The following is a 23030-nucleotide window of genomic DNA, read 5'->3' on the forward strand; positions in this document are numbered from 1 at the left end:
TGGGTAAAGGGACAGGGGATTTTTCACTATAGTAGAGAAGGCCTAAAAAAAGACGTTAAGGTTTGCAGTTCATCAAGTGATGCAGATGAACGATATATGAATATATCATCACTAAATCACAATCAGCAACTGCAAGCAACGGAACGTTTCAAGGAGCATAGGAAACTGATCGACACAGGTTACTTTACACGGCAAGTCAAAAATATCAGCTGATTATTCTGGTGCTTACCAGGCACCAAGCCTCAAATTTGACAGAGCATCGCAAGGGCAGCACGGCGAGCAACAGATACCGCCACACTTCACAGTTTGCATCAAAAACAGATCCACTTCACAGAAACTATAAGCTCAGCAGGCCTCCTCCTCCACCGACGTCACCGTAAACGGGTCCTCAAAGTTGAAATCTGCCCCAATTTTGAGGCTCCAAGCATCGCGTCCTGCAGGATGGCTACTCCAGATGATGCACTTTTGGCAGGATTTACTCTTCATGTTTCTAGCGCTGTATTGCGCCTTGACATACGCCTCGTCCTCTGAGAACGGCGTGGAGCTTGGATTGGCCATGAAAATAGCTACCATCTCCAGCGCTCGCGCACTCTGAAAGACATACTCCAGGAAGCCAACCTCGCCTCGGTCCCCTTTGAACTCACGGAAAGTCATCACGTTGATGCGCGAGACGACGTTCTCAATGGGACCAGACTCCTCCCAGAACTTGACGGTGAGGTGGTCACCAGTGGGTTTATCACATTTATCACTCTGCAAAAAAAAAAAAGAGATTAAATCGGTCAACAGCTGGGAAAGCATCTGAAGAAGGCTGACATGACAAATAAAACTAGTTATGTTGTTGCAGAAATTACAGATCAATAATACATCCATGCATTAAACCAGCACAAAACACAAAGTAGCCTACTGGAACAGAAAAACAACTGTACTGGTGTTGTCACTATATATACAGCCTCTCACGTACCACAACTTAAAAAATGAGCCAGCAAATTTCACTCTACCATGGAGGTCTTAAACATGTGAACTGTTTGCCAGATGTGAGCCATGAGAACCAGTTAAGAATTAATTACTTGATCGAAGACAAGTGCCAGACATTTTGCAATTACCGAGTGCCATTACAGCACAAAACTCTAGCCTCCAGGAAACTGGTAGTTTAATCGGTTTGAAATAAGCATTGCATGCCATCTACATTTCACAGTAGTAATACTACTAGCTAGTATGAAGAACACATGCCAGAAAAACTGAAACAAGAAAATCTGGACATACCAGAAAATCGAGAAGCAAAGCAATAGAAATCACGGTGCTATGCGTACGATAATTTGCATCCGATTTTGATATGACACTGTACATCGGGCAGTTATGCGTGGTAGAGAATGCAGGACTGCGGCCGGATTCAGCGCTGTACAAAGATCAGACCCCATATTGTCGTATGCATAGTAGTTTCGAAACCAAAATAATGACACGATGAAGTGTGGGACGGCAAAACTTCGGTAATAAATGTCTTAACATAAACAGATGAACAAGCAAGCCCATAATTCTAATTTCTAAAGGCGTATTCTAGTCTGCGTGCATACAGATGACCTGATGGCTGAGAATAAAAACCAATGCTTGGCTTTTCTAGCTATCCTGGTCAAGTATACCTAGTCATGTTGGTGATAGTATCATCATCCTATCCTATTATTCACAGGCAAATTACTTAGCCTAGCATGCATAACTACATACATGGCTCACATTTCACAGTGGAAGAAAATAAAGACTATAAAGAACCCTAATGATAATTGACTGTACAGATCTATGCAAATAAGTGAGAACACCATAAGCAACAAAATCTGGGAAAAAACTTTCAAGTCACGTGCAGAGTAAATTATCAATATCTCGTAAACAGAGCAAGAATAAGCTCAAAAGAATCCGTACGTAGTTCCTATTCGCTGTATGGAAAGAAAAGGATTGACAAGGCAATTGTATTTTTATACTATTATGGAAGACCTTTTTTGAGAGCGCATAGAGCATTTTTGCAGCTAAGACTCAGAATGTACACCACATACAGAGCTAACTGCTCAGAACTGAATACTGCAAATTATACTGGTCCATAGCTAAATGCTGGATCCAATTTGTAGGAGATGTGACAACTAGGAACCTCAATGACAACTCTATGTTTCAATGGATGAAAGTACCAGAATGTACTAATACTAAATAGCCTAGTAGTCCAGAGAAGAAAAGAAGAAGAATGGTAAGATATGGGCATAATTCATGGACAGCAAATTAAGATATATGCGAGGCTGCAAACTTCTGTCCGCAATGGACAACTTTAGTCTTAACAACATTTTATCAGATATGTTCTTTAATAAGAATTTCCGGATGTGAGCTACAATAGCCTCTTTCTATAGTAAATTACTAGGAGATAAATTTTTAAGATCCTGATATGATAAAACTAGCGTACTAGGATCAATAGAACGATTGTGGTGATACTAATACCACAAACTGTCTGCTTGAATGTGCTAATTACCATGTGTAACTTACATATAAGTCCGAAATAAGCATTGCATCTGTTACAGTACCATAGCGCAGATACTAGTAACTTGTATGAATACAGTGAGAAACGCTAAAACAAGAAAATCTGGACATACATAAAGAAGCAAAGCACTATAAATCAAGGTATCAGAATAATAATCATTGTACCACAAGAAAAACCTCTTACCAAGTGTCATAACTCTAACTGTGTAGTCTAGTCTACATATCTAGATTGTCAAGAAGACTAGATGGTGGCTGAGAATAAATGGCAAGGCATGAAAATTAACCTATAATAACTGGTCAAATATGTTACACGTCTTACATTACAGTGGACAAAACCAAAAAGAGCATATAGCATATAATTAAAGATCTATCACAATGACTGACTTGAAGTATGCAATCAATCATAAAGTGCAGTCTCTCCGCAACCACATATAAAGAGCTTATCACAACCAGCAACAATAAGCAGAACATGAACTCGTAATGCATACCACAATATGCAGTCTCTCAGCGCTGGGAAAGCATTTGAGGAAGGTGGGCACCATCTTGACGTCATTGCGAACCCCGAAACGCACATTCAAAGTCAGAATCTTCACGCTTGTGAGCATGGCACTTGCACTTCTTGCATTTATCCCAGGCTGAAATTTGACGAATTCAGGAAGGAACATCACACAATTGAGTCATCGGTTGATAATATTTGCTAACTGAATGAACAAATGGAGACTGATAATATTTGCTAACTGAATGAACAAATGGAGACGGGAGATGTACCATGATGACTGTCTCTCCGACCTCTAGGACCTGCCCTGGCTCTAAGTACCCGAACGTGCGCAGCTTGGGAGCATCCACAATCCTGAGCCTGGTACACAAGTCACGGGCGGTTTTGCAAGATTGAATCAGGATGAGCCTCTCCAGGCGCGGAGCCTTGACCACGGCGATGTCCTCCAGAACAGAGCCGCAGATTTGCACGCACCGCAGGCTCTAGCTGACGAGACGTAGGCGCAACCCGCCATTGATGCATCCCACGATGTTGAGGACCTCCAGGACGGGGCTCCTGGCGACCAGGGAGTCGACGACGCCGTGCTCCATTTCCATGAAATAGAGGCCGAGCTCGCGGAGGCGGGGAAAGGAGGCGCCACGCAGGGCGGCCGTGCCCGGAAGCTTCCAGATGCCGAGGTAGAGGCGGGTGAGGGTGGTGATGGTGAAGAGCGAGGCGGGGAGGGGCACGTCGAGCGGCCAAGGGCGGTTGACGAGGACAAGGTCCTGGACGCCCTTGGTGGCGAGGAGCTGGACCCAGCGCGCGGGCTTGGCCTTGTACGCGTCCATGTGGCTGCAGATGAGGTGGACGCAGCTGAAGGGGCCGGGGTGCGTTTCGAGGATGCGAGAGACGGCGGCGGTGACGGCCGGCGTGTTGGACGGCGTGGGGCTGAAGTCTTGGGCTTTGGGGAGGAGGTGGATGTCGACTAGGACGAGCGGCGTGGAGCGCCAGAGCGCGCGCCAGCGGGAGGAGAGCGCGGCGGTGCGCGCGGCGTCCCTGACGGGGAGGCGGGCGAGGATGTTGCGCAGGAGGTCCCGGGGGAGGCGGCTGATGCGGTCGGCCCGGCGGGCGGCGGGGAGGGCGGCGAGCCGCGCGCCGTTGTAGAGGGGGTAGTCGGGGGAGGCTTTGGTAGATGTACGACATCATGAACTCCACGGTCTCCTCCATCTTGTGCCGGTCGGCGCCATGGCGCCGTGCGTCGGCGGCCGTCGTGACCTGCTCCTGCTCGGCCATGGCCAACGGCGGCGCCGGCGAGGGTTTGGGGCTCGGTTGTGAGTGGTGTGTGGAGGCGAATGGTCGGTGCTCGGTTCTGCAGTGGTTTCGTGGGCCTAAGGCCTTATACAATGGGAGGTGCTTAAAGAGATGCTTAGAAAAATAAACCGGGTTTTTCTAAAGCATCGGTGCCTATTTCTACAGAAGAGACGCTTAGTTAAGCGTCTATCCTGTACAAATAAGCACCGGTGCTTAAGAAAAGCATGGTTTATTTCTCTAAGCACCTCCCCTAAGCATCTCCCATTGTACAAGGCCTAATGCGGCTGCTCACGGGCCCATAAGTGAGTATGGACCCACGAGTCAGCCACCCGCTTCTTCATTTTGCTAAGCTCCTCTCTCATCACTAAAAGATGTCATCTCTCATGGCTAAAAAATTGGTTTCCATGCTGATTGGGTTACCTTAATAATGCTATGCGTCGCTTCAGGTAAAAATGCACTCCCTTCATTCCGAAATAAGTGCCATGCTTTTAGTTCAAAATTAGGAGTACGTTTTATATCTGTATATATTTTAGAACAGTCTTTACATAAAATTTCTTGGAAAACATCCTGGTTGATTATAGCGGTGCCGCCTCCCTCTATCGCCAACTGTCCCGCACACATCCCTTTCCCCATTCCCACAACCTTTTTTTTTTAAATCGATCTTATCCTTTTAGGAGATACTTCTTAGGGCATCTCCAGCCGCTGCCCCCCAGGACGCATAGAAATCGCCCCCTGAGGGCGAGCCGGCGATACACTCGGTGCTAGGGGCGGTTTTGCGCCCAGTCATCGCCCCAGCTCGCCCCCAGGCGCCGAAATTGGCCCACTTTGCAGCCCAATTTCGGCGAATAAACGGCCCATATGGGCGAGAATAGGTCCATATTCGGCATGATTTCGCCGTGTCTCGGCGTTCAATTATCAACACAATTATTCCTTATCACATATTTTATCATAGAAAAATCAAATACTTTAACAAAATACAACAACAACAAATAGTTCAATACAAATTATATAATTCAACAAATAAAAACTCGTATTTCATCACGCGGCGTCCCCCTTGAGCCTCCATAGGTGCCGGTTCTTTGCTTTCACCCGCCCCGGCGCCGAGCCACCTCGACGCGGCTTTTCATTCATCGCCAGCAGCTGGGCGAGGGCGGCGAGCACCATCAGATGCTCTTCTTTCTGGACGTCGGCCGCGGCTTCCTCCTCCAGCAGCGCGGCGAGCTCTTCCTCCTCATCCGAGTCCATCGCTGAGACAGTCAAAACGTCGAACACCTTGCGCGCGGTGGGCGTGTACCCGCCGTTAAACCGCGCCTCCGCGGCCGGAAACGGCGGCCGGAAACGACCAGCTGCTGCGGGAGGGGCTGCCGCGGCGAAGCGCTGCTATTTTCTGGCGGGGAATGGCTATCTAGCGGAGTAGGCTGGCGGCCGTCGCGGATATAGCTAGTGGTGGCCGAGGGCGCGGGGGGTGAGAGGCGTGTCGGGGGAAGAAAGCCTTGACTTTTCCCCTGTCGGTGTGGGCCAAGCGTGCTTTTCCCTAGCGCCGGAGCCCCCAACGGCTCCCCAGCGCGCGGGGTTCGGCCTGTGACCGCCGGGCCGAAAAAAGGTCTGAACCGGCGATTTTCGGCGTCCTGGGGGCACGACTGGGCCGTTTTTTCGGCACCGGTGCCGAAAAAGTGGCCTGGGGGGCCTGTTGGGGGCGCGGCTGGAGATGCCCTTAGCTTCTTCATCTTCTCCACATCTCTCATGTGTCATATAACCAAGACACCTTTACGACCGCATAACCTCATCACGCCGCCCATCTATTCAACAATACTGTGCCCATCTGTGTTACTCCCTGCATCCATCCTTGCGTGGCACTACTAGAGAAAAGCTTACCGATAGCGCTTGTTTTTGTGCTACTAGTAGCACGGGTACCAGCGCTACTGCTACGACGCTACAACTATTTTCTAGCAGTAGGGTGTTTATAGACCAGCGCTACTGGTAAGTTCAACTACTAGTAGCGCGTTTTTAGGCCAGCGCTACAGCTAACATTTATGTTTTCTTTTTAATGTTTTGGCGTTGTACACGTTTAAACAGATATATCTTTTATACAATAACAACTCATTATGAACTAGTCTGTTTAAATAGCATATTCATTAACAGTAGTCATCACCACCAAACAATGTTCGTCAATGAGACATCATATATATATATAACACGTTGGTCACTAGTCATAATCACAACTCCTCATCCTCCTCATCAACTCTAACACATTATAGCACATAATAACACATTCTACCTAGGACCTACTCCTCTCATAGGACCTACTCTACCCTTTCTTAGCTAAAATATCATAAAATAGGATAGGCATTGACTCTTCATTAAGGAAACTGAACTCTCCATAATGAAGAACGGAGATCATCCTGTCTCCAAGTCCTGGCCTACGCACAATGTTGCTTCCAAGTAGCTCTCTACAATGGTTGAAACATTTTTTCTAATTATTTATTATCATGGCTTCCTCGCTTTTAGAAATCCGGTATGGACATGAGTGATATGGATACTGTGGCTGACCTGGCCGTGGTGGCCGTAAGCTCATAACTTCAACGCGACCTCTTGGCAACATCAGATGAGGCACACAATCCATCGAGATTTTCTGTTCAAAAACATAGTAATAACTTTATAGTTAGCAATGTAGTTAGCAATGTTCAAAGATGCACGGATGTCGTAATAGTAGAAAATTTTACCATGATATCTCCATTGATGTTACCGTAGCACACCGCATGCACTAGTGCAAATATAGACCATAATTTTGAGGAATTCGATAATAGTTATTGTAATTCTCAAGATCAGTAAAAAAAGTGATAAGACCATCTTTCTCCTTATAAGTTAATTGTGCTTCATCATTGTAGTAGTAGGTTCTGTCTACCATCTTCCGTACATTTTTTGAAGAATGAAAATAAGCTGTCAATGAAAATAAGCTGTCAAATATTTTGAAATTAACAATATAAATTACTTAGTAAATATGTTTAAGAAACTCACACAGCGGTAGAACTAGAAGTGTGTCAACAAGGACCCAAATGGTCATATCATTTTTGTCGATGTCAGGATCACCAAGATCGAAGGTGAGAAGCATACCCTCATGAAAATCATACGCCTTGGAAAGGGCTTCCCAATTCGGGCAACCAAAACTGGATGAGTTCACAGAATTGTATAGTTTTACAGCAAAATCATAACCATGATGGGTCCTTAGTTGAATTATCTTTGTCTCCGTGCTTTCATGATCTTTAAAACTCATCTTCTCTAAGACATAGCGTCTTGCATGGCATGGGATAAGCTAGTCGAATTGTAAAAGATGGAAATTACACGTTGAAGAAGCAGAGAAGTCGTGCAAAAATAACATAAAAAACTTGTCATCGTTGCGTACCGTATCAACGTCGAAGGTCTCTTGGAGCTTGATGCTGAAGTGCCGACCTTCTACCAGGTGAGGCCTGTCGCACATACCGCGCTTATCTTTGCAGTAATCGCATATAGCGAATTCCCTTTCATCGTCAGACATTTCCTAATAGGTAATTAATAATCCATTATAAATACAGATGTAGTAGTTTGTAGCACAAACCGCGCTCATCTTTTGCATTCAATAAGTAAATAACTAATAGGTAATTAATAATCCATCATCGAATATATATATAGTAGTTTGTAGCAAAGATCATCATATAATAAGACTCATACATCTCGAATAATAGCTCCTCTAGGTTCAGTGGGCCGCGGTGGACACCCAAAGAGAAGGAACCATCACCGGATCATAGCTCCGGTGAGATCCCCAAATAATCTGCCAGGTATTGGAGAACCGGCCGTTCGCCAACGCAACCAAGTAGCGCTGGACGTGCGCGTTCTCCTCCGTGACACGGTGTTGAACCACCTGCGCGGGGGACTGAAGCCTCTCCACCGATGCAGGCCCACGTGACCGCGACCAAAGAAGCTCCGGGTCGACGACGGGCTGGCTCCTCACTAATCTGCGCTCGCCAGAAGGTAGCACAACCCAGTACCAGCCCGGCGGAGCCCAGTCCCGGACATGGCCCCTCGGCTCAAGTAGGAGTCCTCCGCCGAGTCGACGACGAGGATGCGGGATAGGCATCGTCGACGTCGAGAACAAAATGCTTAATTATGAAAACAAAATTGATAAACACTTAGCAAAATTTGACATGACCTTTGCTAAAAACAGGACCAATCGAGCGCCTGAAATTTGCCAGAACGTAAACGAATCGACATTTTTGGCAAAACATAGGCCACTCGGAAAAATATAACATTGCCCTAAATATGACATGTTCAAAATATGACATGTCCACTGCAAATTTGCATAAAACAGGAAAAAATGCTTTAACTAAGAAAATAACAACAATTGCTTTAACTAAAAAATACCTAGAATTCTGTTAACTACAACTAAAACAACTAAAATACCTAAAATTCTGTTAACCACACCTAAAACAACTAAACCACCTAAAATTCTATTAACTACACCTAAAACAACTAAAACACCTAAAACAACTAAAACACCTAAAACAAATTCAACATTATTCTAAGAACACCTACATTATTCTAAGAACCTACCTTTTTAACTAAAACACCTACAAATTTAACTAAAACACCTAAAAATTCAACTAAATCACCTACATTATTTAACTAAAACACCTACAAATTCAACTAAAACACCTAAAAATTAACTACTCTCTAATAACTATAACTAGGGAGGGAGGGAGGAGGAGCAAAGAGGGAGGAGTATACCTCTCGGTGGAGGAGGGCCAGCACGGGGGGGGGGGGGGGGCGATAGGTGGGGGAGGATGGCCGGTGCGGGGGGGGGGGGGCAGGGGAGGAGGGCTGGTGCGGGGGGGGGGGCGGCCGGCAGGGGAGGAGGGCCGGTGCGGGGGGGGCGCCGGTAGGGGAGGATGGCCGGCGTCGGGGAGGGCGGCCGGAGTAGGACGCGGGGGCGGCGGACGGATTGGGGGACGACTGGGATTCGATCTGGTGTGAGCGTGTGAGTGTGAGTGAGGGGAGGGGTGGTGCGCGGGCCGGCGCGGGGGGAAGCAGAGAGGTGGGCTTAGCGGCAGCGCGGGGTAGGCGGCCTAGCGCTGTAGCTAAAGCTGCAACGGGGGCCTGAGAGCGTGGCCCATTAGCAGTAGCACTGGCTGTGAAATCCAGCGCTACTGCTAACGTGCACTTGTAGCGCTTTCGCTGGCCGGCGCTACTGCTAAATAGCAGTAGCGATGGGTATCTAACCAACGCTACTGCTAAATGTCTACCTATAAGCATTTTCCTAGTAGTGTGGGCTCCAGGCCCTTCGCAAGTGGCGCAACATTCCTATTGTAATGGACCACTCGGAGATGCGTCGATGATGTGGGAAGGACACAAACATTTCCCATTGCACGCGTTGTTGCGAGCCAGGCGTGGGCTGCAGCAAGCGGTGGTCAGCTAGTGTTGCAACCTTTAGGCGAGAGATGCTAATGCTACAAGGCCTAGATGACTGGCGCTTGAAAGGCATGTCGTTGGCGTTTGCAAGACCCAGGCACAGTGCACTGTTCCCTAGCACGAGACGGAGGTGGAGGGCATGTTGTGTGAACCTGCACCACAATGCTTTATGGGGTGGAGTCAGCGACAGAGTGTGTTGTTGTATTCGACGAGCGTACCAACGCTGCCACAAGGTCGGGTGTGTTGTAGGCAGGCACCTAGGTAGCGAAGCTACAAGGTTACTGACGTGTTGCAATGCAGCATGCAGGGGGTTTTCAAGGTGAATGCCGCTTGTGGCAGTGTTGCAACGCAACACAAAGGGAGAGGCCGAAGGCGGGCACCGCTCGCCGCAGTGCTGCAATGCATCACTCAATGGGGAGACCGGAGGCGGGTGCAGCTCATCGCGCAGTGTTGCAATGCATAATGCAAGGGGGTCGGGTCCACCGGCCGCACTACTACAACCCAAGATGCAGGAGATTGCCGGAGAAGGGGCCGCTCACTACTGCAATCCGGGGCTCCCCTCACGGAGGACACACGGGATGCTTCAAGGGGCCACAAGATGCTCCCCTCAGTTGTTAGTTTCCTTGAACTATTGATTACTTTTACATCCCTTCACGTGTGTCTCGAGACCAATTTTAACTGTGTCTTCTGCAAAAATTTAAGGCATAACTTTATTACCAAACAAAAGTTTTACGCTGAGACGCTCTACCCAAACTGGCGGGGTTTCACTTCACGTGAGTCTCAACCTTTCTAAAAATCTAGATGATTTATTGTATTTGAGCATTGCATAGTCATAACTTTTTTTATTAAATATAAAAAAGCATAATAGAATGAACATTATAATGCATTGTTGCATGTTGAGATGGCAGTTTGCCATGCATGTTGCATATTGTGGTGACATGCTTGCATGTTGAATTGAAATAAATATTTAGAGGGGCTAGGTATTTAAATATAGAAGATGTCCACGTGAACAATTATTCTCAACTCGGCATCATCTGAATTCCATGGTAAATTCTAAATCAAGAACTCAAAGGAAACATTGAAGATGAAGGAAATCTCTATAAAGGCTTAATTAAGGTCGAATAAAGATGGCTATTTATCACTCATTTTCTCCCACCATTTATCAGAAATAGTTTAAAAAATATTTATTTTCTGTTTTTCTTAGCATTTTCTCATTTTTAGGAGTATTGTAGTATTACTCACTTCACATTTTTAAGTTATATTATTTTACTATTTTAGACGGGTATCTTGTTAAATAAAAATTTCTCCTGTTTTTAAATGCTAATTTCAAGGATGTGAATTTTTGCATGCTAGGGTAGGTGCCTTTTCTAGATCATCCAAGGCTCAAAGACTATTGTTTTTTTTAATAAAACCACATAGTCTTCGATGAAACATTAAAAAAATCCAGATATTTTAGAAACTTGTACAATAATTTGTAATAAATGAATAAAATTAATGCTCTTCAATTTGAATGTTGGAAAACTAATAATTTATCATTACTCCCTTATATTTTATAATGTATCGTTTACTAGGGTTCATTAGAGTTGAAGCAAAATTATGGAAGCACGAAGCTCTAATATGTCGCCCCTGTGAGTGATTAATGAAGACCCGAAGGCTGCTCGATGGCAAGGATCTGCCAATTTTTTTCAATTGGCACAATGTAGGTGAGGGGGGCTTAACCCTTGGCCTCTCCTTCAAGGGAACATGCTAGCTAGGGTTTCTGCCTCCCGCTGGCGGAGCCGCCGATCTGCTACGTCTCATGTGGCCTTAGGACGATGGCGGTGCGGTGGATCCCGCCCTTGCCAGCGGGAGAGGTCCATTTTTCTATGTTTTCTTAATTTGTTATGGTTTGTGTCCCGCTCAGAAAGACGAGATGGTAGCGACTCCCTGAAGATGGAATAAGGTTCTCCTGGCCTAGCCCTTGTCCCGCTTGTGCGTCTAGCATCATCAGACGACGTGTGGAGGCGTGTCTCTAGCAGATCTCGCACGATTCGGTCGGTGGTTGTCTTTGGTGGATCCGCTCAGATCCGGTCTTCGTTCGCCTATGTGAGTGTGTCTTCAGGTTGGATCCTTTCGATCTACGCTTCTCTTCATCAACAGCAGTTGCGGTTCTAGTGTGTCGGTCATTTGGGGCCTTAGCACGATGACCTCCCAACTGTCTACTAGAACAAATTTTGCCCAGATCCGGTGAGGAGGGGTGATGACGGCGGTGCGCCTTCAACTCGCTCCAGTGTTTGTAGTCGCCGCAGGTGGTCTATGAACCTGGATGTAATTTTTATTATTTCTGGTGCTTGTTGTGTCATGATTGATAATGAATGGATTGTAAGTTTTCTCAAAAAAAAAAAAGATCCGAAGGCTTTTGCTAGACTTCATTTTTTGAACTTCAAAGTCATGTACTGTCCAAGGACCTGTAAAGCTGTGCTCACACTCTTGCAGCAACGGGCAGCAAGAGGATAAACGAGCCAGTCTATTACGTGTCTCATTCTTTGCACTAAATACTGTCCAAAAATAAATGCATTCCCAAAAATAAATGTTCCAGAAAATCAAAATGAGAAAAGGAATCAAATGCCTTGAGATCAGGTTGGGATCCAGGAACTTCAGATGGAACATTGTTATCAAGTAACACATACAGATGGAGCTGAAGTCAGCAGCGTGACCTCCTGATGCTCCTCTACTGCATTTGGAACTAGTGCAGTTTGTTTACTCCTTTCATGTTTGAAACTAAAGAACCTGAAACATGTAACATGTTTCGTTCAAGTAATTGAACGGGCCGGGGTACCCGTTTTCGGCTTCCTGCTGATCTAAAAAAACACCCAGCAACCGCAAAGAAAGAAGCGTATTGCCAGAAATAAAAGTTCCAAGGACCATACATAGGTAGAGAGGGAAACTAAACTCAACTGACCACCACCACAGGTTACAGGGCAAGCTAAATATCGGTTGATAGCACCAGGCACCAACCCGCAAATTCGACAAACCAAAATAAGGCCGCAAGTAGCAACAGTCCACTTCTCCCCAGAGGCCTAAGGGCATCTCCAGCCGTTCGGCCCCCCAGGGCGCCTAAATAGAGTGGCCTGGGGGCGTGCCGGCGCTAGTTCGGCCCCTGGGGGCGACCTAACTCCCAGTCACGCCCCCACGCGCCGGCCCCGGGATGCGGGAAATTCAAACTTGGTCGTTCCCGCTCTCAAAAGACGCCGCAAATCCGGCGATCGGACGTAGTCTGGCGTTACAAAAAACAGAGGGGCGCCGTGCGCAACGAATCACTCGGCTTGGTCGGCTCCAGGCGTTGGCGGAGTCGGCGTGCGCGGGCTCGTCGGTGTCGGACCTGCTTCGTCGCAGGGTTGCGTCGGCGCGGCTTCGGCACTGCTGGGCGGCGATGTAGAGGCGCCGTCCGGGCTTGGCATCCGTGTGGTCGTGGGCGTCATCAGCGTCGTCGGCGTTGCCGTCGGCAGCTCGTTCAGGATGAGGCCGCGCTGCACCAGGTACCACGCCTTGAGCTTCTCGTCGTTGCTCTGGAGCATGTCCGCCCCGCTCATCAGAAAAGCCATGTCGGTGTTCCTCTTCTTCGCGGCGACGTTCGTCCGGAGCAGGAGCTTCTTGTTCTTCATAAGCGATGACCACCGCGCCTCGGTCTTCTCTTCTCGTAGGACGGCCCGAGCCTGGGCGTCGGCGAGGCAATGCTCGATGGACTCCTGCACTCGCGCGGTTGCCGCGTCGGAACTTTTCCCCTTCTTTGCCAACTTGTGGCCGTCCGGCCGTCCCTCTGACGCGCCCGGAGTCGTCGCGTCTGGCTTGTATGTCTCCTTGGCCTTGTCGAGGGCACGCCGGACTTCCGCCCACTTCTCGCACTTGTCAATGCGCTTGTAGACGTGCAGGTGCTTGAAGTCGGCGTCTTGGTTGTCGCCCCGATACATGGCGAACATACGCAGCAGCTGCCCGGAGAGACAAACAGTTGGCGGGCGGCGGGCGTAGGGGACGAAGATATGCGGGCGAACGGCGTGCGTACCTGATCCTCAATGCTGGCGCCGCTCTCAGGGCGAGCCGCGACCACCTCGACGATTCCATGCCATTTGTTGCACGCCAACTGGATACGCCCCCAATGGTTCGCCATCGCCTTGGAGCCGCGCTGCATGTACACGCCTTTGAAGTAGGGGTCGACGAGCTTCCGCTCGTCGAACTCGGCCTTGATGCGGTCCCAGTATGTGTCCAAGCTCTGGTTCGCGCCGGTGGTCGGGTCGAGGCAGACGACTTTCCATGCTTCGGCGAGGCATTCCTCCTCCTTGGACGTCCACTTGATGCGCGGTTCTCCTGACCTAGCCGCCCGCTTCTTCTTCTTCTGGCGCCCCTTCGTCGGAACAGGGGCCGGTTCCTCCTCCTCCTCCTCCTCCTCCTCGTCCTCCTCCTCCTCGGGTTCCTGCGCATCGTCGCCGTAGACGTAGCCGAGCTCGGCCTCCATGTCGCCGTTGAGGTCCAATACCTCGTCCTGGGTCGCGAACCCGGGAGACTCGGTGGCCGCGGTCGATCCTGTCGCGATGATGTCGTCCATGTCGGCTCCCGTGTCGTCGGTGTCGCCGAGGTGCGAGAAGGGTAGTGGTCCGCGGTAGAGATGGGGCGTCGGTGTGGACGCGTAGGAGGTGGGCGGAGAGTAGTTGTATGGAGGGTACTGCACGCCGACGAAGGCGGGCGAGGGCGTGCGCGTAGCGGGGTGACCATGAGGGAAGGTCATGTTTGGGTTGAACCCGCCGTGCGCGTCGCCGTCGGCGTAGCAGCCGGCGACGATGAACCCCATGGAGATCCGGCGCCTTGCTGTCCCCAGGGCGCGTACTGGGCGTGGCTGACGACGGGTGGGTTCATCCCCGCCTGGTTGACCGATGAGGAAGACGCCGCCGCGCGTGCCGTGGTGTCGCGTGCCTTCTTGGCTATGGCCCTGTTCCGCCTGTCGGCGGTGACCGCTTCGCGCCGCTGAACTTCCACCCTCCACTGGGCGTTCGACAGGCCTGGTGGCTTCGATGGCGGCGCCCTCGACTTCCTCGGCTTCGGCTGGGCCACGGCGCCAGTCGCGGTTGCCGCCGCGCGCGGCATGGCGTACTTCTTCGGCGGCATGGCGTGCTTCTTCGTGGCGAGCGGGAGGGGGTTTGGCGGGAGGAAGGCGAAGCGAGCGGGAGAAAGGGATAGAATGGCGGGAGGAAGGCGAGCGAGCGGGAGAGATGCGAGGGAAAAGCGTCAAGAAACGGCGGGAAAAGACCCTCGGGTCGCTTCCAGGGCGGGCCCACGCGCCTTTTTCGCTTGCCCCGGCTCCACAAGCGCCCCCCAGGGCGCCGGGTTCGGCCTGGGTCCGTCGGCACCAGTTTTGGCCCGAGCCGGCGAAAAACGGGCTTCTGGGGGCGCGACTGGGGCCTTTTTTTGTTGCCGGCGCGGCAAAATCGCCTGGGGAGGACCTGTTGGGGGTGCGGCTGGAGATGCCCTAAGCTTGGCCGACCTCCACTTCCGAAAACGGGTCGTGGAAAGAGAAATCCGCCCCGGTTTTGAAGTTCCAGGGGTAACCCCCCGCAGGCCCGTTGTTCACAAGCACAAACTGGTAGCTGGATTGGGATGCCATTCTTCCGAAGCTGTGTCTCACCTTGTCCACCGCCTTCTCCTTCGAAAACGGCGTGAAGCGTGGGTTGGCCATTATGACGAACGCGGCCCTCAGCGTGCGCGCGGTCCGAAAGAAGAACTCCAGGAAGCCAACCTCGCCCGGGTCCCCTATGAACTCGCGGAGGCTCATCGTGTGGATGCGCGACGCGACGTTTTCGATGGGGCCAGACTCCTCCCAGAAGCTGCGGGTGAGGTGGTTACCAGTGGGTTGATCGCATCTTTTACTCTCCAAAAAATAGATTCGATCGGTCAGCAGTTGGGAGAGCATCCGAGGAAGGTGAATGAATGAAGCCTCGGATTAATATACTGTATGTTGTTGGAGAAATGACAGAATTATACTTCCATGCATGCAACTAGCACAAAGCACCAAGTAGCCTACTGGAACAGAGACACAAATGTGCTGGTGTTGTCACTGTATGTGCAGCCTCTCATGTATTATGTATATAATAAGTATAACAAACTAGAAACTGAGGCATCAGATTTCAGTCAACTGCATGTGGAGGTCTTAACAAGGTGACCCGGCTTGCCAGAAATATTCTTCAAGACAAACTTCCAGCTGTGTGCTGTGAGAACCAGTTAACAAATAGGAGTAGTTAGTTAATCGGAGACAAGTGCCAGATATTGCGCAATTAGTGTACATAGTAGCATCAATTTGGTATCAGTGGCATACTGCACCGGGCTTCCGAGAAACTGTAGGAAGCCAATATGCTAGTTTATTATAGTATGAAGTTTAATCTGTTTGAAATAAGCATTACTGCACGTCACTTGTATCATCCACTTTCCACAGACTGCTAGCTAGTATGAACACAATTTGGTATGGGTGGTAATACCATACAGACCTCCGAAAAAAACTGTATGCAGCAAATGTGCTAGTTTACTATGTGCAAGTTTGATCAGTTTGAACTTTGAAATAAGCATTGCATGCAACTTTGCAGCATCCACGTTCCACATGAAAAATACCGCCAGCGGGTAGTATGAACACAGTGGGACAAACTAGAACAATAATTATAGTTACATACTCTAGTCTGTGTGCGTAAAGATAATCTGATTGTCATGAATAAATTTGTAATGCTTGGCTTATTTTTAGCCTCAACAACTGTCGACGTGAATGTGCTAGTTTACTATGCGTAAAGATAATCTGATTGCACGTCTCATGTCTGTTACAGTGCAATATAGGCATATACAGCACTAGAAAGAAAATCTGGACATACCTAGAGAAGTGAAACACTATAAATCAAGATACACCGGCATAATAATCATTGTGCGGCAAAACACCAGCTTGCATCACTTATCATCGTTCACATTACAGTGAAAAAAAAACTATCATATAAAGAGCTACCACAATGACAGACTTGAAGTAAATAACAGGCAAGAAATCAATCCAAATGACGGTGCCTTGGACCTCTAGGACCTGTCCTGGCTCTAAGTATCCCAAAGTGTGCAGCTTGGGGGCATCTCCAATCTTGACTCTGCTGGAGAAGGCACCGCGACCCACTCTGCCGGAGAGGATAAAGCGCTCGAGGCACGGAGCCTTTACCACGGCGATGTCCTCCTTTGCGGAGCCGCATATTTGCACGCAGCGTAGGCTTTGGCTGACGATGCCGAGACGCAGCTCCATGCGGCATCCCTCGATGTTGAGGATCTCCAGTTTAGGGCTCCTTGCGACGAGGGACTCGACGGCGTCGTGCTCCATTTCAACGCTGCATATGCCGAGCTCCACAAGGTGAGGAAAGGAGGCACCGCGTAGGACGTCCGTGCTTGGCAACTTCCAGAGGCCGATGTAGAGGTTGGTGAGGGTGTTGACGCGGAAGAGCGCGGCGGGGAGGGGCACGTCCTGCGTCCACGGACGATTGACAAGGACGAGGTCCTGGACGCCCTTGGTGGCGAGGAGCTTGACCCACCGCGTGAGCTGGGCCTTGTACGCGTCCATGCGGCTGCAGACGAGGTCGACGCAGCGGAAGGGGCCCGGGTGCGTTTCGAGGATGCGGGAGACGGTGGCGATGATTGCCGGTGATTTGGCGGGCGTGGGCGGCCAGCCGTGGCCGTCGGGGAGGAGGTGGGCGTCACTGAGGACGAGGGCCGAGGGGCGTGGAGCGCCAGAGCGCGCGCTAGCAGGAGGAGAGCACGGCGGTGCGCGCGCCGTCCTTGGCCGGGAGGCGGGGCACGATGTTGCGCAGGAGCTCGTCGGGGAGGCGGCTGATGCGGTCGACGCCGTCGGAGGGGGCGGCGAGGGCGGCGAGCCGGCCGTTGTCGGGGAGGAGCGTGTAGATGTACGTCAGCAGGTGCTCCATGAACATGTCCAGCTCGTGCGGGTCATAGCCACTGCGCCGCAATGCGGCCGCCATCGCGGGTCGACGTTGGTGAATGGTCTCGGGTCGGCCATGGCCGGACGGCGGCGCCGACGAACGAGGGTTTGGGGATTTGCGGATTCGACGAGTGGGTGGGTGAGTGGACTGTGGAGTGGAGTGTGCGCCGTATACAGGGGCCAAACTAGTTCGTTGTCAGCGACCAAGATGGGCGCCAAAGTCAAAGTTCGAAACAATATGCGGCCCAAGAGGCAGCCTCGCATGCCCGCTCGGCTAGCTGGGCCTGAATGGGCCTAGGTTCCCTCTCCTTTTATACCCAGAACGATAGCGAGGATAGGCGGCGGCTGGTGATTGGCTGGTTTGTAATCTGTAGATGGCGTGAGCCAGTAGTCCCTCTCCTTCCACCCCTGATTCCCCATTCCTTGTACTCGAATTCGGCCATGGTGAATGAAATTCGAGATTGAGACCTTACAATCTGGCATCAGAGCCGTTCCTCCCCACCACCCTGGACTTCCCCGTCCACCGCGACACACCAGGCTCGCCGACCGCCGCCATGCTGAAGCTATGGAAAAAAATTCCCCCGAGACCAAGGCGATATACGAGCTGCTGCGAGCGGATTTCGACTCCGCCTTCTCCAAGAGCTCGGCGGAGCGCAACCATGAGATGGTCTCAGCCATCGCCAAGCTCGACAGCAAACTGGACCAGCTCTCCGGCCGGATCGACGACGTCAAGCTCTCCATCGGAGTCGACCTCGACGAACTCCGCGGCAAGATTGGGGTGGACCGCGTCACCATGCCCTGCCCAACCGCGCCGTCGTCGCCACGCGAGCCGCCTGTGTCCACCAAGGGCACTTCGATCCACAGCGGATCAGGAGGATCTGAAGGATTCCGCGCTGAGGGCGATCTTCGAGCACCAGCCCAGCGTTACGTACCACCACCGGCTCAGGTATGCATGTAGGTCAGAGCACCACCAGACAGATCATCCAGGCTCCAGAAATTTTTCGTCCGCATCAGGCTGAAATTGTGGGGTACGGGCCTAGAATTGAACTTCCGCGATTTGATGGCTTGAATCCCAAGCTATGGCAGACTCGCTGCGAGGATTACTTCAAGTTCTGGAACACACCGCAACAACAGTGGATTTCGTTTGCATCTGCTCAATTTGAGGGCACTGCAGCCCGCTGGCTCGAATCAGTTCAACACCCGCGCTCCTTAGGTCAATCGGGCTGAGTTCTGCACCTTGCTACAATCCAGATTTGGCAGGAATAAACATCAGAACCTCTTGAGGCAGATGTTCAAAATTCATCAATCTGGTTCAGTAGAAGATTATGTGGAACGTTTCTCTGAACTGTATGATCAACTCACAGCGTATGAAGCACAACCGAACATGGTGCATTATGTGACAAGGTTTATGGAAGGATTGGCACCCTCAGTTCGTCTGCTAGTTGGCATTCAGCAGCCTGATGACTTGGATTCAGCATATGCGTTAGCACTGTTGTCAAAAGAGTTGGGAGACAATGTGATGCAGCAACAATATAGTTCTTCACAGGGCCGGCCCTGAGGGGGGGCAGGGGGGGTGGCCGCCCCGGGCCCCCAAGATCGAGGGGCCCCTCCCCAGATATACATGTAGGCTATGGCCCAACAAATTTTTGGTCAAAAAATTCTATGGAATAGATAGCTGGGCCTCACGCAGCACAATGAAATGTACGCATCTACTCCTAGCGAGCAAGGGAGCCAGCGATCGATTCGTTCGTACATGCACATCGAAAAAAAGAAATTGATTGATCCTCTCTGATTCGTTTCTATGTAGGTTGGTACGTGCATGTCTAAAAAAAGAAACCGATTGAAACTGATTGATCCCTTCCTATTCCATCATGCAGGTATTTCACGCAGCGATTCCCAATTTCTCAGTCGGCGTCGACCCTTCATCTCTTCGCGACTGCGAGTTCGGTGCTCCTTTTCCCCCTTTCTTCTAAATCGATTTTTCCTCCCTAATTCAGATCGACCGCCGGTTTCAGTTTCGTGCCTCCCTGGGGCCATCGGAACCGTGCTTTGCTCTCCGTCCATAAATGATTCGACCATCCGAGGTATATCTTCTATTCATATTGAGGTTCCTAGTCGCCTAGATGAATAGCCGGCACATCGGCATTGTTCAACAATTGTTAATTGATGCAATTTTTTCTTTATTTTGAGAGTTGTGTCTTATCCTATCATCCATAAGAAAGTATCAATCTGGTAGCAATGAAAGGAAAAGGAAGAAAGATGTGGATGAATTAGTACAACCACAGTGCAAAAATACTCATATATTTTTCTAAGAGAGTTGGCATAGTTGCCATAGAGGAAGGGCAACGAACTAATGGCAATTCAGAATTTGATCAGAGAGAAGAAAATGTCAACGCAAACAACAACGATAATAACGTAAGTGGCTCTGATCATGTACGTAGGTAATTCATTGGATGTAATGCACAGTGAGGTAGTCATCATGAACAACCAGTTTATACTACTAATATTTATGAAAAACATTGGGAAAATATTGATAAAAAAACAGACATCTTAGTTGAGAAAGGGTCTAAGAGAGGAGACAAAAAATGTCATACCATCTAGATGATGCAGAAAGACATTTTTCATATGCTCATTATCATAGGAAATTAACCAGTGGGTAGGAACATGATAAAAAATGAGTAGTTTATTCAAAAGATGTCGACAAAGCTTTTTGCTTCTGCTGTAAGATCTTCATTCTAGCATTAGTAGGAGTTTATTCCAAAAATGTTGACAAGGTTTTTTTGCTTCTACTATAATATCTTCAAGTCTACCATTAGCAGGAATCAGGGATCATGAGCACATGATGGATTAGGACATTTGTAGATAATATATATATATATATATATATATATATATATATATATATATATATATATATATATATATATATATATATATATACTGATTCTGGATGCATTTAAATGTTATTCGTAATATTTCATACATGTGCATATTAATTTTTATTGTTATGATATATACATTAAGGGCCCCGGATTTTGGTCTCGCCCCGGGCACCCAAAATCTCAAGACCGGCCCTAGTTCTTCAGGGAGCAGACGAATGCAAGTGTCCACAACACCTAAACAGTCTGTCAGCAAAACTGCAGAGGAGAGAAAAACTTCAGAGCAACCGCCTACAGATGACAGGTGGGCTGCTTTGCAAGCTTACATGAAATTAAAAGGCTTGTGTTGCATATGTGGAGAACGTTGGGCATGTGAACATCGATGTAAACAGGAAGTGCAATTGCATGTAGTACAAGAAATGCTTGACTATGTGCAAAGTATGCCTGCTGATTTCAGTGACACGGAGGACACTGTTTCTGAAGAAGTCAATGCTATCTGCATTTCAGCAGTAGCTATGGGAGATGTGACTGCTCCAGCCACAACTACTATGAAACTAAAAGTGCAACTGCAAGGCCATCTTTTAGTTTTTCTGGTGGATTCTGGTAGTTCTCATTCCTTTGTGGATGGAACAGTAGCTGATTCACTTACATGAGTTTCTTCAATACCTGTCAGCATGGTTAAAGTGGCAAATGGTAGTCTAGTTCCTTGTGGTCAACAATTGCAGAAAGGACATTGGACCAGCAATGGTCATGAATTTGTGAATGATTTCAGAGTATTTCCACTGGGTTCTTATGATGGAATCCTTGGTTTGGACTGGTTGGCTAGCCACAGTCCAATGCAGGTTGATTGGGCAGCCCATTGGCTCTCCTTGCAGGTACAAGACACTTTGGTTACACTGCTGGGCCAGGATGCAGTTCCTCAAATGTTTGCTCTGGTTGAAGTTTCTGCTCTACTGGCAACTGAAACACAGGGGACACTGAATTACCTGCAGAAATCAAACAAATGTTGGACAAATTTGTACCTGTATTTGCAACTCCAACTGGTTTTCCACCTAGAAGAAAGTATGACCATACTATTCCCCTGATTCCTGGAGCACAACCAGTAGCTGTTAGACCTTATAGAATTGCACCAACATAGAAAGATGAAATGGAAAAGCAAGTTCAAGAAATGCTTGCAGCTGGGATTATAAGACACAGTACCAGTGCCTTTTCCTCTCCTATGATTATGGTGCAGAAGAAGGATAAAACATGGAGGCCAGTGTTTGACTACAGAAAATAAAATGCTATTACAATCAAGTGTAAATATCCAATTCCTATTATTGATGAACTGTTGGATGAGTTAGCTGGGTCTAAATGGTTTACTAAACTGGACCTCAGGTCTGGATATCACCAGATCAGACTAGCACCTGGAGTGGAACATAAAACAACATTTCAAACTCATTTTGGTCACTTTGAGTTCATGGTACTGTCCTTTGGATTAACTGGCGGCCCTAACACCTTCAATTTTGCTATGTCTGTTACCCTGTCTCCCTGCCTCAGAAAATATGCCATCAATTTCTTCGATGATATTCTTATATTCAGTGCTTCCTATGAATTGCACTTGCAACACCTGGAAGAAGTGTTGAAACTGTTATTGCAACACCAGTGGCATGTGAAGCTCTCTAAATGTTCATTTGCTCAAACTCAGATTGGATATTTAGGGCACATTATTAGTGCACAAGGAGTATCCACAGATCCAACAAAAATTGTAGCTATTCGGGAATGGCCAGTGCCTGTGTCTGCAAAAGATGTAAGAGGATTCCTTGGACTTGCTGGGTATTATAGGAAGTTCATATCTCAGTATGGAATGTTGAGCAAGCCTCTTACCAATATGCTAAAGAAAGGGGCCCTTTTTCACTGGTTGGACAATGAACAACAAGCTTTTGATCTATTGAAGAAGGCCCTGGTTTCAGCACCTGTCCTAGCATTGCCCAATTTCTCCAAGGTTTTCATATTAGAATTAGATGCTTGTGATGTGGGTATAGGAGCTGTCCTTATGCAAGAAGGACACCCAGTTGATTATGTCAGTAAAGCCCTTGGTCCCAGGAACCAAACGTTGTCAGTGTATGAAAAAGAATACCTAGCTATCTTATTAGCAGTGGAACACTAGAGACAATATTTACAGCATGCTCCTTTTGTTATCAGAACTGATCAACGCAACTTGGCTTGTTTGTCCGAACAGAGGCTGCACACTAAATGGCAACAAAAAGCACTGAAAAAAATGTTGGGATTACAGTATACTATTGAGTATAAAAAGGGTGTTGACAATACTGCAGCAGATTCCTTATCCAGGCGACCTCACAATCCTCAGGATGTGCTGACGGAACTGCAACACATTTCTTCAGTGCAATCTGCTTGGCTTGAGAATATTAGTCGGAGTTATACTAATGACACC

At 48.6% G+C, this 23030-nt stretch overlaps 2 pseudogenes; both read right to left on the reverse strand.

Annotated features, from left to right (window-relative positions):
- Positions 1-345: 345 nt before the first annotated feature.
- LOC123038889 (F-box/FBD/LRR-repeat protein At1g51370-like) lies at positions 346-4192 on the reverse strand (annotated as a pseudogene).
- Positions 4193-15239: 11047 nt separating this feature from the next.
- LOC123038890 (putative F-box/FBD/LRR-repeat protein At5g44950) lies at positions 15240-17757 on the reverse strand (annotated as a pseudogene).
- Positions 17758-23030: the final 5273 nt, after the last annotated feature.

This window comes from Triticum aestivum, chromosome 2B, assembly GCF_018294505.1.
Source record: "Triticum aestivum cultivar Chinese Spring chromosome 2B, IWGSC CS RefSeq v2.1, whole genome shotgun sequence".
Classification (NCBI taxonomy): domain Eukaryota; kingdom Viridiplantae; phylum Streptophyta; class Magnoliopsida; order Poales; family Poaceae; genus Triticum; species Triticum aestivum.